We start from the raw sequence: 10,883 nt of genomic DNA on the forward strand, positions 1-10,883 counted from the left end.
GAGGCTTGGGCAGGTTGACCAGAAGGCTTATAGCTGTCGCCTCCGGGGTGACCCAGGCTCGTTTTTGATTTGGAGACCCCGGCGGCCAGCCTCTGGATCACAGAAACAAAATTCTTTATAGAAATTGAGAGAAAAATTCTCAACTTCAAATGAAAAACAAGAAACTCAGAATTGCTAAAAGAAATAGTTTACAATAAAAGATCTTCTAGAGGTATCTGCATCCCTGACATCACTCTGTATTATAGAACAACACTAAAAAAAAAAAAAAAAAAAAAAAAAAAAAAAAAAAAAAAAAAAAAAACTGTATGGACATGGACATTACAATCTTGAATATCTATGCCCCAAATACAAGAGCACTGACATTCATAAATGAAACATTATTAAAGCTTAAATCATACATTGATCCTAATACCTTAATAGTGGGAGACTTCAACACTCCATTCTCACCAAGGGACAGCTCAACTAAACAGACACCAAATAGGGAAATAAAAGCACTCACAGAATCCCTAAATCAAATGGACCTAATAGACGTCTACAGATCATTTCACCCAAACTCAAAAGAGTACACCTTCTTTTAAGCACCGCATGGAAACTTTTCCAAAATAGACCATATAGTGGGCCACAAAGCAAGCCTCAACAGATACAAAAGGATTGAAATAATCCCTTGTATACTATCTGACCACCATGGACTAAAGCTCGACCTCAACAACAACAGAAACAGCAAAAAGCCGACACGCACATGGAAACTGAACAACTTACTACTCAATGACAGCTGGGTTAAGGAAGAAATAAAGAAAGAAATTAAAGACTTCCTAGAATTCAATGAAAAGGAAGGCACAACATACCCAACATTATGGGACACATTGAAAGCAGTGCTCAGAGGAAAATTTATAGCACTAAATGCCTGCAAGAAGAAATTTGTAACATCACATACAAACAACTTAATGGCCCAACTGAAAACCCTAGAAAAAAAAGAAGCAGATACACCCAAGAGGAGCAGACGGCAGGAAATAATCAAACTAAGGGCTGAAATCAATCAACTAGAAACAAATAAATCTATCCAAAGAATCAATGAAACAAAAAGCTGGTTCTTTGAGAAAATCAACAAGATAGACAAACCCTTAGCCAAACTAACTAAAAAGCAGAGAGAAACTATCCAGATCAGCAAAATCAGAAATGAAAATGGGGACATAACCAAAGACATTGAGGAAATCCAAACAATTATTAGGTCATACTACAAAAGCTTATATGCCACAAAATTTGAGAATCTAAATGAAATGGATAATTTTCTTGAAAGATTCCATCTACCAAAACTAAGTTAAGATCAGGTAGAAAGACTGAATAGCCCTATATCTCCCAAGGAAATCGAAGCAGTCATTAACAGTCTCCCCTCCAAAAAAAGCCCTGGACCAGATGGCTTCAGCGCAGAATTCTACAAGACCTTCAAAGAACTGCTAACACCAATTCTCCTCAAGCTATTCCACAAAATAGAAACAGAAGGAACACTACCAAACTCATTCTATGAAGCCACAGTCACCTTAATACCTAAACCACACAAAGACCCAACAAAAAAAAGAGAACTTTAGGCCTATCTCTCTTAAGAACACTGATGCAAAAATACTCAATAAAATACTTGCAAACCGAATCCAAGAACACATCAAAGATATCATCCACCATGATCAAGTAGGCTTCATCCCAGGCAAGCAAGGGTGGTTCAACATACGGAAATCCATCAATGTAATCCATTACATAAACAAACTGAAGGAGAAAAACCACATGATCATCTCCTTAGACGCCGAAAAAGCATTTGACAAAGTCCAACACCCATTCATGTTTAAAGTCTTGGAGAGATCAGGGATACAAGGCACATACCTAAACATAGTAAAGGCAACATACAGCAAGCCTATAGCTAACATCACACTCAATGGAGAGAAACTTAAATCAATCCCACTGAAATCAGGGACAAGACAAGGCTGTCCATTGTCCCCATATCTCTTCAACATAGTACTTGAATTCCTAGCCAGAGCAATAAGACAACTAAAGGAGATCAAGGGGATACAAATCGGAAAGGAAGAGGTCAAAGTGTCACTATTTGCAGATGATATGATAGTATACATGAGCGACCCCAAAAATTCAACCAGAGAACTCCTTCAGCTGATAAACACCTTCAGCAAAGTGGCAGGATACAAAATCAACTCAAAAAAATCAGAAGCCCTCCAATATACCAAAGATGAAAAGGCTGAGAAAGAAATTAGGGAAACAACACCCTTCACAATAGCCACTAATAACATAAAGTACCTTGGTGTGACTCTAACCAAGCAAGTGAAAGACATGTTTGAGAAAAACTTCAAGTCTCTGAAGAAAGAAATCGAAGAAGATATCAGAAGATGGAAAGGTCTCCCGTGCTCATGGATTGGTAGGATTAACATTGTGAAAATGGCCATACTGCCAAAAGCAATCTACAGATTCAATGCAATACCCATCAAAATACCAACTCAATTCTTTACAGACCTTGAAAAAAAGATTCTCAGCTTCATATGGAGAAACAAAAAACCCAGAATTTCCAAAACGATCCTGTACGAACACAGATCATCTGGAGGTATCTCCATTCCTGATCTCAAGCTGTACTACAGGACAACAGTAAAAAAAACTGCATGGTATTGGCATAGAAACAGAAAGGAGGATCAATGGAACCGCATAGAAGACCCAGAACTAAATCCACACACCTATGAATACTCGATATTCGACAAAGAAGCCAATTCCATTCAATGCAAAAAAGACAGCATCTTCAACAAATGGTGCTGGACCAAATGGATGTCTACATGCAGAAAAATGAAAATCAATCCATATTTATCACCCTGCACAAAACTAAAGTCAAAGTGGATCAAGGACCTCAACATGAAACCAGATACCCTAAATCAATTGGGAAAAAAAGTGGGGAACAGCCTAGAACTCATTGGCACAGGAGACAACTTCCTGAACAGAACACCAACAGCACAGGCTCTAAGAGCAACAATCAATAAATGGGACCTCATGAAACTGAAAAGTTTCTGTAAAGCAAAGGATACCGTCATCAAAACAAAACGACTGCCTACAGATTGGGAAAGAATCTTCACTAACCCTTTATCTGACAGAGGACTAATAGCCAGTATATACAAAGAACTAAGGAAGCTGAAAAGCAGCAATCCAAGTAATCCAATTAAAAAATGGGGAACAGAGCTAAACAGAGAATTCTCGACAGAGGAATATCTATCGAATGGCAGAAAAACAGTTAAAGAAATGCTCATCCTCATTAGCCATCAGGGAAATGCAAATCAAAACGACCCTGAGATATCACCTTACACCCATCAGAATGGCCAAGATGAAAAACTCAATCGATAACACATGCTGGAGAGGTTGTGGAGAAAGGGGAACCCTCCTCCACTGCTGGTGGGAATGTAAACTGGTACAACCACTCTGGAAAGCTATCTGGTGCTTTCTAAGACAAATAGGAATAGTGCTTCCTCCAGACCCAGCTATACCACTGCTAGGTTTATACCCAAAGTTTGTTCAAGTACACAAAAAGGACACTTGCTCAACCATGTTTATAGCAGCTCTATTTGTAATAGCCAGAACCTGGAAACAACCCAGATGTCCATCAACGGTGGAATGGGTACAGAAATTGTGGTATTTTTATACAATGGAATACTACTCAGCAAACAAACAGGAGGAAATCATGAAATTTGCAGGCAAATGGTGGGATCTAGAAAAGATCATTCTGAGTGAAATATCCCAGAAGGAGAAAGACAAACATGGGATATACTCACTTATATAGACCTATAAGATATGATAAACATAATGAAATCTATACACCTAAAAAAGATAATCAATTGAGAGGACATGGGGTAAGATGATCAATCCTCATTTAGAAAGACAGATGGGATGTGCATTGATTGTATGACAGGAGTCTACTGAGCGCATCTGAAAGACTCTATCTAGCAGTGTTTTCAAAGCAAAGACTCATGACCAAACCTTTGGCAGAGTACAGGGAATCATAAGAAAGAAGGGGAGTTAGTCTGATGGGGAAAGGATAGGAGCTCCACAAGGACCAAATATATCTGGGCACAGGGTCTTTTCTGAGACTGACATGCAACCAAGGACCATGTATGGATATAACCTAGAACCTCCACTCAGATGTAGCCTGTGGTAGCTCAGTAACCAATGGGTTTCCCAAAGTGTGGGGAACAGGGACTATTTCTAACAGGAACTCAATGACTGGCTCTTTGGTCTCCCCACCCCCGAAGGGAGGAGCAGTCCTGTTAGGCCACAGAGGAGGGCTTTGCAGCCAGTCCTGAAGATACCTGATAAAACAGGATCAGATGAATGGGGAGGAGGTCCCCCCTATCAGTGGACTTGGAAAGGGGCACAGTGGAGATGAGGGAGGGACTGGGAGGGAATGAGGGATCAGGACACGGCTGGGATACAGAGTTAATAAAATGTAACTGATAAAAAAAAACTGTATGGTAGTGGCATAGAAATGGAGTGGTGCAATAGAACCTAATAGTTTGAAGACCCAGAAATAAACCCACACACTTATGGACAACAGATTTTGGAAAAAAATAGAGAAAATAGTATCTTCATCAAATGTTGCTGGTCTAATTGGATGTCTACAAGTAGAATAATGCAAATAGATCCATAATTATCACAATGTTAATCCTACCAATCCATGAGCACAGGAGATCTTTCCATTTTCTGATATCTTCTTCGATTTCTTTCTTCAGAGACTTGAAGTTTTTCTCAAACAGGTCTTTCACTTGCTTGGTTAGAGTAACACCAAGGTACTTTATGTTATTAGTGGCTATTGTGAAGAGTGTTGCTTCCCTAATTTCTTTCTCCTCCTTTTTGTCTTTGGTATATAGGAGGGCTTCTGATTTTTTTGAGTTGATTTTGTATCCTGCCACTTTGCTGAAGGTATTTATCAGCTGAAGGAGTTCTCTGGTTGAATTTTTGGGGTCGCTCATGTATACTATCATATCTACACCTAAAAAAGATAATCAATTGAGCGGACATGGGGTAAGATGATCAATCCTCGTTTAGAAAGACAGATGGGATGTGCATTGAACGTATGACAGGAATCTACTGAGCGCATCTGAAAGACTCTAACTAGCAGTGTTTTCAAAGCAAAGACTCATGACCAAACCTTTGGCAGAGTACAGGGAATCATAAGAAAGAAGGGGAGTTAGTCTGATGGGGAAACGATAGAAGCTCCAAAAGGACCAAATATATCTGGGCACAGGGTCTTTTCTGAGACTGACATTCAACCAAGGACCATGTATGGATATAACCTAGAACTTCCACTCAGATGTAACCTGTGGTAGCTCAGTAACCAAGTGGTTTCCCAAAGTGAGGGGAACAAAGACTATTTCTAACAGGAACTCAATGACTGGCTCTTTGGTCTCCCCACCCCTGAAGGGAAGAGCAGTCCTGTTAGGCCACAGAGCAGGGCTTTGCAGCCATTCCTGAAGATACCTGATAAAACAGGATCAGATGAATGTGGAGGAGGTCCTCCCTATCAGTGGACTTGGAAAGGGGCATGGTGGAGATGAGGGAGGGACTGGGAGGGAATGAAGGATCAGGACACGGCTGGGATACAGAGTTAATAAAATGTAACTGATAGAAATAATAATAATAAAAAAATCCATAATTATCATACTGCACAAAATTAAAGTCCAAGTGGATCAAAGACCACAACATAAAACCAGACACATTAAATTGGTTAGAAGGAAAATTGGGGAAGAGCCTTGAACTCATTGATACAGGAGACAACTTCTTGAACAGAACACTAACAGCACAGGCTCCAAGAGAAACAATGAGTAAACAGGACCTCATGAAACTGAAAAGCTTCTGTAAAACAAAGGACAGTGTCATCAAAACAAAATGCCTATAGATTGGTAAAGAATCTTCACCAAGCCTCTATGTGACAGAAGGCTATTATCCAGTATATATAAAGAACAAAAGAAGTTGGAAAAACAACGAATCAAGTAATCCAATTAAAAAATGGAGTACAGAACTAAACAGAGAATTCTTGATAGAGGAATATTGAATGGAAGATAATCACTTAAAGAAATGCTCAACGTCATAAGAAATCAGGGAAATACAAATCAAAATGAACCTGAGATTTCCTGTTTCACTGATCAGAATGGCCAAGATCAAAAACTCAAGTGACAACACATGCTGATGAGATTATGGACAAAGGAGAAACCTCCTACACTACTGGTGGGAATGGAATCTTGTAAAACCACTCTGGAAATTAATCTGGTGCTTTCTCAGACAACTATAAATAGAGCTTTCTCAAGATCCAGCTATACCATTCCTAGGCTATATCCAAAAGAGGCTCATGTACACAATAAGGACATTTGCTCAGTCATGTTTATAGCAGCTTTATTTGTAATAGCCAGAATCTGAAAACAACTGAGATGCCCCACAACTGAAGAATGGGTACAGAACTTGTGGTATATCTACACAATGGAATATTACTCAACAATAAAAAAAAAAAAAAAAAAGGAAATCATGAAGTTGGCAGGTAAAGGGTGGGAACTTGAAAGGATCATGCTAACTGAACTGTTCCAGAAGCAGATAGACACATATGGTATATACTCACTCATATAGACATATAATATAGGATAAAGCTACTAAAATTTGTACACCTACAGAAACTAATCAAGAAGTAGGACTCTGGCTATAATGCTCAATCTCCATTCTGAAAGGCAAAGAGGATAGACTTCAGAAGTAGAAAATAGGGAAGGAGTTAGGAGACTGCCACAGAGGGCCTCTGAAAGGCTATGCCCTGCAGACTATCAAAGCTTATGGCCAACTGACTTCATCCTTGCCACACTCAGGCACACCCCCAAGAAAAAGGTATGAGTCCCGAAGACCTCTGTATTTCATCATCTTTATCACAGTTTTTTAAGTATGTATTCTTATGATTTGTTCCCATTTTTATATCCTCTGCTGCCCCCCATTTTTCTCCTTCAATTACCACCCCCCTCCTTCTAATACATCCTTGCCCCTTCTTTCGTTCACTGATAGGAGATATTCTCCTCACATTTCTATATGACCCTAGCTTATCAGGTCTCATCCATGCTGGTTGCATCATCTTCCTCTGAAGCCTGATTCCCAGGGTATTTTTCCCCTTTTGTGCTCAATTCCCTTTACTTATCACACTTTTCCCACCTCCTCTCCTGCATGCTTCCAAATAGCTTCACTTGAATGGAGAATTTCATAGAGAAATCCCATTTAGAGCTGGGTGTTTTAAGGTCTTGCTCTGCATATTATCAGACTGTGGGTGTCTGTATGCAATCCCATTTGATGCATATGGAAGCATCACAGTAATTATAAGAACATGGCATTGATCTAGCAGATGAGGTCAGAGAGCAATATATTTTAATAACTACAGTGTGGGTTGCTTGACAAATTCCATAGAATATCCTGTCCCAACAACTCAATTAACTACCACCCAATTCCCCTAGGGGAAGCCTGGTTTAATCAAAATAGATGGTCTGTTGGAACTTTAAACCCCACTATTAGGAGACTGCCTCATAAGTGAAAACATACCATATTTGTCTGTGTGCAATTTAGTTTCCTGGTTGCATCCATTGGCCTGAAAATATCATGATGTCATTTTCTTTTTTTTTTCTTTATTAATTGCACTTTATTCACTTTGTATCCCCCCTGTGGTTCTCTCCCTCCTCCCGTCACAATCCCTCCCATCCTCCTCCTTCTGCATGCATGCCCTTCTCCAAGTCCACTGATAGGGGAGGACTTCTTTTGTTCTTTCTGATCCTAGTCAATTATCATCAGGAGTTATCATCAGGAGTGGCTGTGTTGTCTTCTTCTGTGGCCTGGTAATGCTGCTTCCCCCTCATGGGGAGGTAATTTAAGAGCAAGCCAATCAGTTCATGTCAGAGACAGTCCCTGTTCCTATTACAATGGAACCCACTTGGATATTGAATTGCCATGGGCTACATCTGTGCAGGGGTCTTAGGTTATCTCCATGCATAGACCTTGGTTGGAATGGCAGTCTCAGGAAAGACACCTGTGCTCATATTTTTTGGTTCTGTTGCTCTCCTTGTGGAGTTCCTATCCTCTCCTGATCTTACTGTTTCCCACTTCTTTCCTAAGATTCCCTGCACTCTTCTCAAAGATTGCCCATGAGTCTTAGCATCTACAGTGATAGTCTGCAGGGCAGAGCTTTTCAGAGGTCCTCTGTGTCAGGCTTCTGACTTGTTCCCTCTTTTCTTCTTCTGATATCCAGTCTATTTGCCTTTCTGGATAGGAATTGAGCATGTTAGCAAGAGTCTGCCCTCTTGATTAGTTTCTTTAGGTGTACAGATTTTACTAGGTTTATCCTAGATTATATGTTTATATGATGAGTATATAGTGTGTGCATCTTTCTGCTTCTGGGATAGCTCACTCAGGATGATCTTTTCCAGATCCTACCATTTACCTGCAAATTTCATGATTTCCTTGTTTTTTATTGCTGAGTAATATTCCATTGTACAGAATATTGTGCATCCATTGAATTTGTGCATCCATTCCTCCACTGAGGGGCACTGGGCCATTTCCAGCTTCTAGCTATTACAAATAAGGCTGCTACAAATATAGTTGAACAAATGTCCTTATTGTGTACTTCAGGCTCTTTTGGGTATATGCGTAGGAATTGTATAGCTGGATCTTGAGGAAGAACTATTCCTAGTTGTCTGAGAAAGCACCAGATTGCTTTCCAGAGTGGTTTACAAGTTTACATTCCCACGAGCAGTGGAGGAGGGTTCCCCTTTCTCCACAACCTCTCCAGCATGTGTTGTCTCTTGAGTTTTTGATCTTAGCCATTCTGATGGGTGTAAGGTGAAATGTTAGGGTCATTTTGATTTGCATTTCCCTGATGGCTTGTGATATTGAGCATTTCTTTAAGTGTTTCTCTGCCATTTGATATTCCTCTGCAGAGAATTCTCTGTTTAGCTCTGTCCCCCATTTTTTAATTGGCTTACATGATTTTTTGTTGTTGTTGTTGAACTTCTTTAGTTCTTCATATATACTGGATATTAGCCCTCTGTCAGATAGAGGGTTGGTGAAGATCCTTTCCCAATCTGTAGGCTATCGTTTTGTTCAGAGGACAGTGTTCTTTGCTTTACAGAAGCTTTTCAGTTTCATGAGGTCCTGTTTACTCACTGTTTCTCTTGGAACCTGTGCTGTTGGTGTTCTGTTCAGGAAGTTGTCTTTTGTGCCAATGACTTCAAGGGTGTTTCCCCAATTTTTCTTCTAAGCGGTTTAGTGTATCTGGTTTTATGTTGAGTTCTTTGATCCACTTGAACTTTAGTTTTGTGCAGGGTGATAAGTATGAATCTATTTGCATTTTTCTACATGTAGACTTCCTGTTAGACCAGCACCATTTGTTGAAGATGATGTAATTTTTCCATTTAATGGATTTGGCATCTTTGTCAAAATCAGGTGTCCATTAGTGTGTGGATTTATGTCAGGTTCTTATATTCAATTGCATTGATCTGTCTGATTGCATTGACCAGTCTGTTTCTATGCCAGTACCATGATGTTTTTAATATTGTTGCTTTATAGTATACCTTGAGATCAGGGATGGAGATACCTCCTGAAGATCTTTTACTGTAGAGAATTGTTTTAGCAATTCTGGGTTTCTTGTTGATCCATATGAAGGTGAGAATTTTTCTTTCAAGGTCTATAAAGAATTGTGTTGGTAATTTGATGGGAATTTCATTGAATCTGTAGATTGCTTTGGTAAGATGGCCATTTTTACTATATTAACCCTGCCAAGCCATGAGCATGGGAGATCTTTCTATCTTCTTATATCTTCTTCTAATTCTTTCTTTAGAGACTAGAAATTGTTTTTCATACAATTTCATACAATTTTATTTCATACAAATCTTTAACTTGCTTGATTATGTTCACACTAAGGTACTATGTGTCCTTTGTGGCTATTGTGAAAGGTGTTGTTTCCCTATTCTTTCTCTGCCCTTTTGCCTTTTGTATAGAGGAAGGCTACTGATTTTTTTTTTTTTGAGTAAATTTTGAACCCAGCAACTTTGATGAAGGTGTTAATCAGCTGTAGGAGTTTCATAGTAGAAATTTGGGGGTCACTCAGATATACTATATCATCTACAAATAGTGATACTTTGACTTCTTCCTTTCCAGATTGTATCCTCTTGATCTCCTTCAATTGTCTTATTGCTCTAGCTAGGACTTCAAGAAGAATGTTGAAGAGATATTGAGAGAGTGGACAGCATTGCCTTGTCCCTGATTTCAATGGGAATGATTTAAGTTGCTCTCCATTGAGTTTGATGTTGGCTATAGGCTTGTTTTATATCGCCTTTACTATGTTCAGGAAATGTGCCTTTTATACCTGAGCTCTCCAGTACTTTAAACATGAATGGATGTTGGATTTTGTCATATGCCTTTTCAGCATCTAAGGAGATGATCATGTGGTTTTTTTCCTTCAGTTTGTTTATGTGGTGGATCACGTTGATGGATTTCTGTATATTGCACCAACCTTGCATGCCAGGGATGAAGGCTATTTGGTCATAGTGGATGATATCTTTGATGTGTTCTTGGATTTGGGTTTTCAAGTATTTTGTTGAGTATTTTTGCATCAATGTTCATGAGGTAGATTGGCCTGCAATTCTCTTTTCTTGTTGGGTCTTTGTGAGGTTTAGGTACTAAGGTGAGTTTGGCTTCATAGAATGAGTTTGGTAGTGTTCCTTCTGTTTCTATCTTGCGGACTAGTTTGAAGAGAACTAGAATTAGCTCCTTTTTGAAGGTCTTTGCTGAAATCATCTGGTTCTGGGCTTTTTTTGCATGGTAGACTTTTGATGACATCT

This window comes from Meriones unguiculatus (assembly GCF_030254825.1).
Source record: "Meriones unguiculatus strain TT.TT164.6M chromosome Y unlocalized genomic scaffold, Bangor_MerUng_6.1 ChrY_unordered_Scaffold_25, whole genome shotgun sequence".
Lineage (NCBI taxonomy): Eukaryota > Metazoa > Chordata > Mammalia > Rodentia > Muridae > Meriones > Meriones unguiculatus.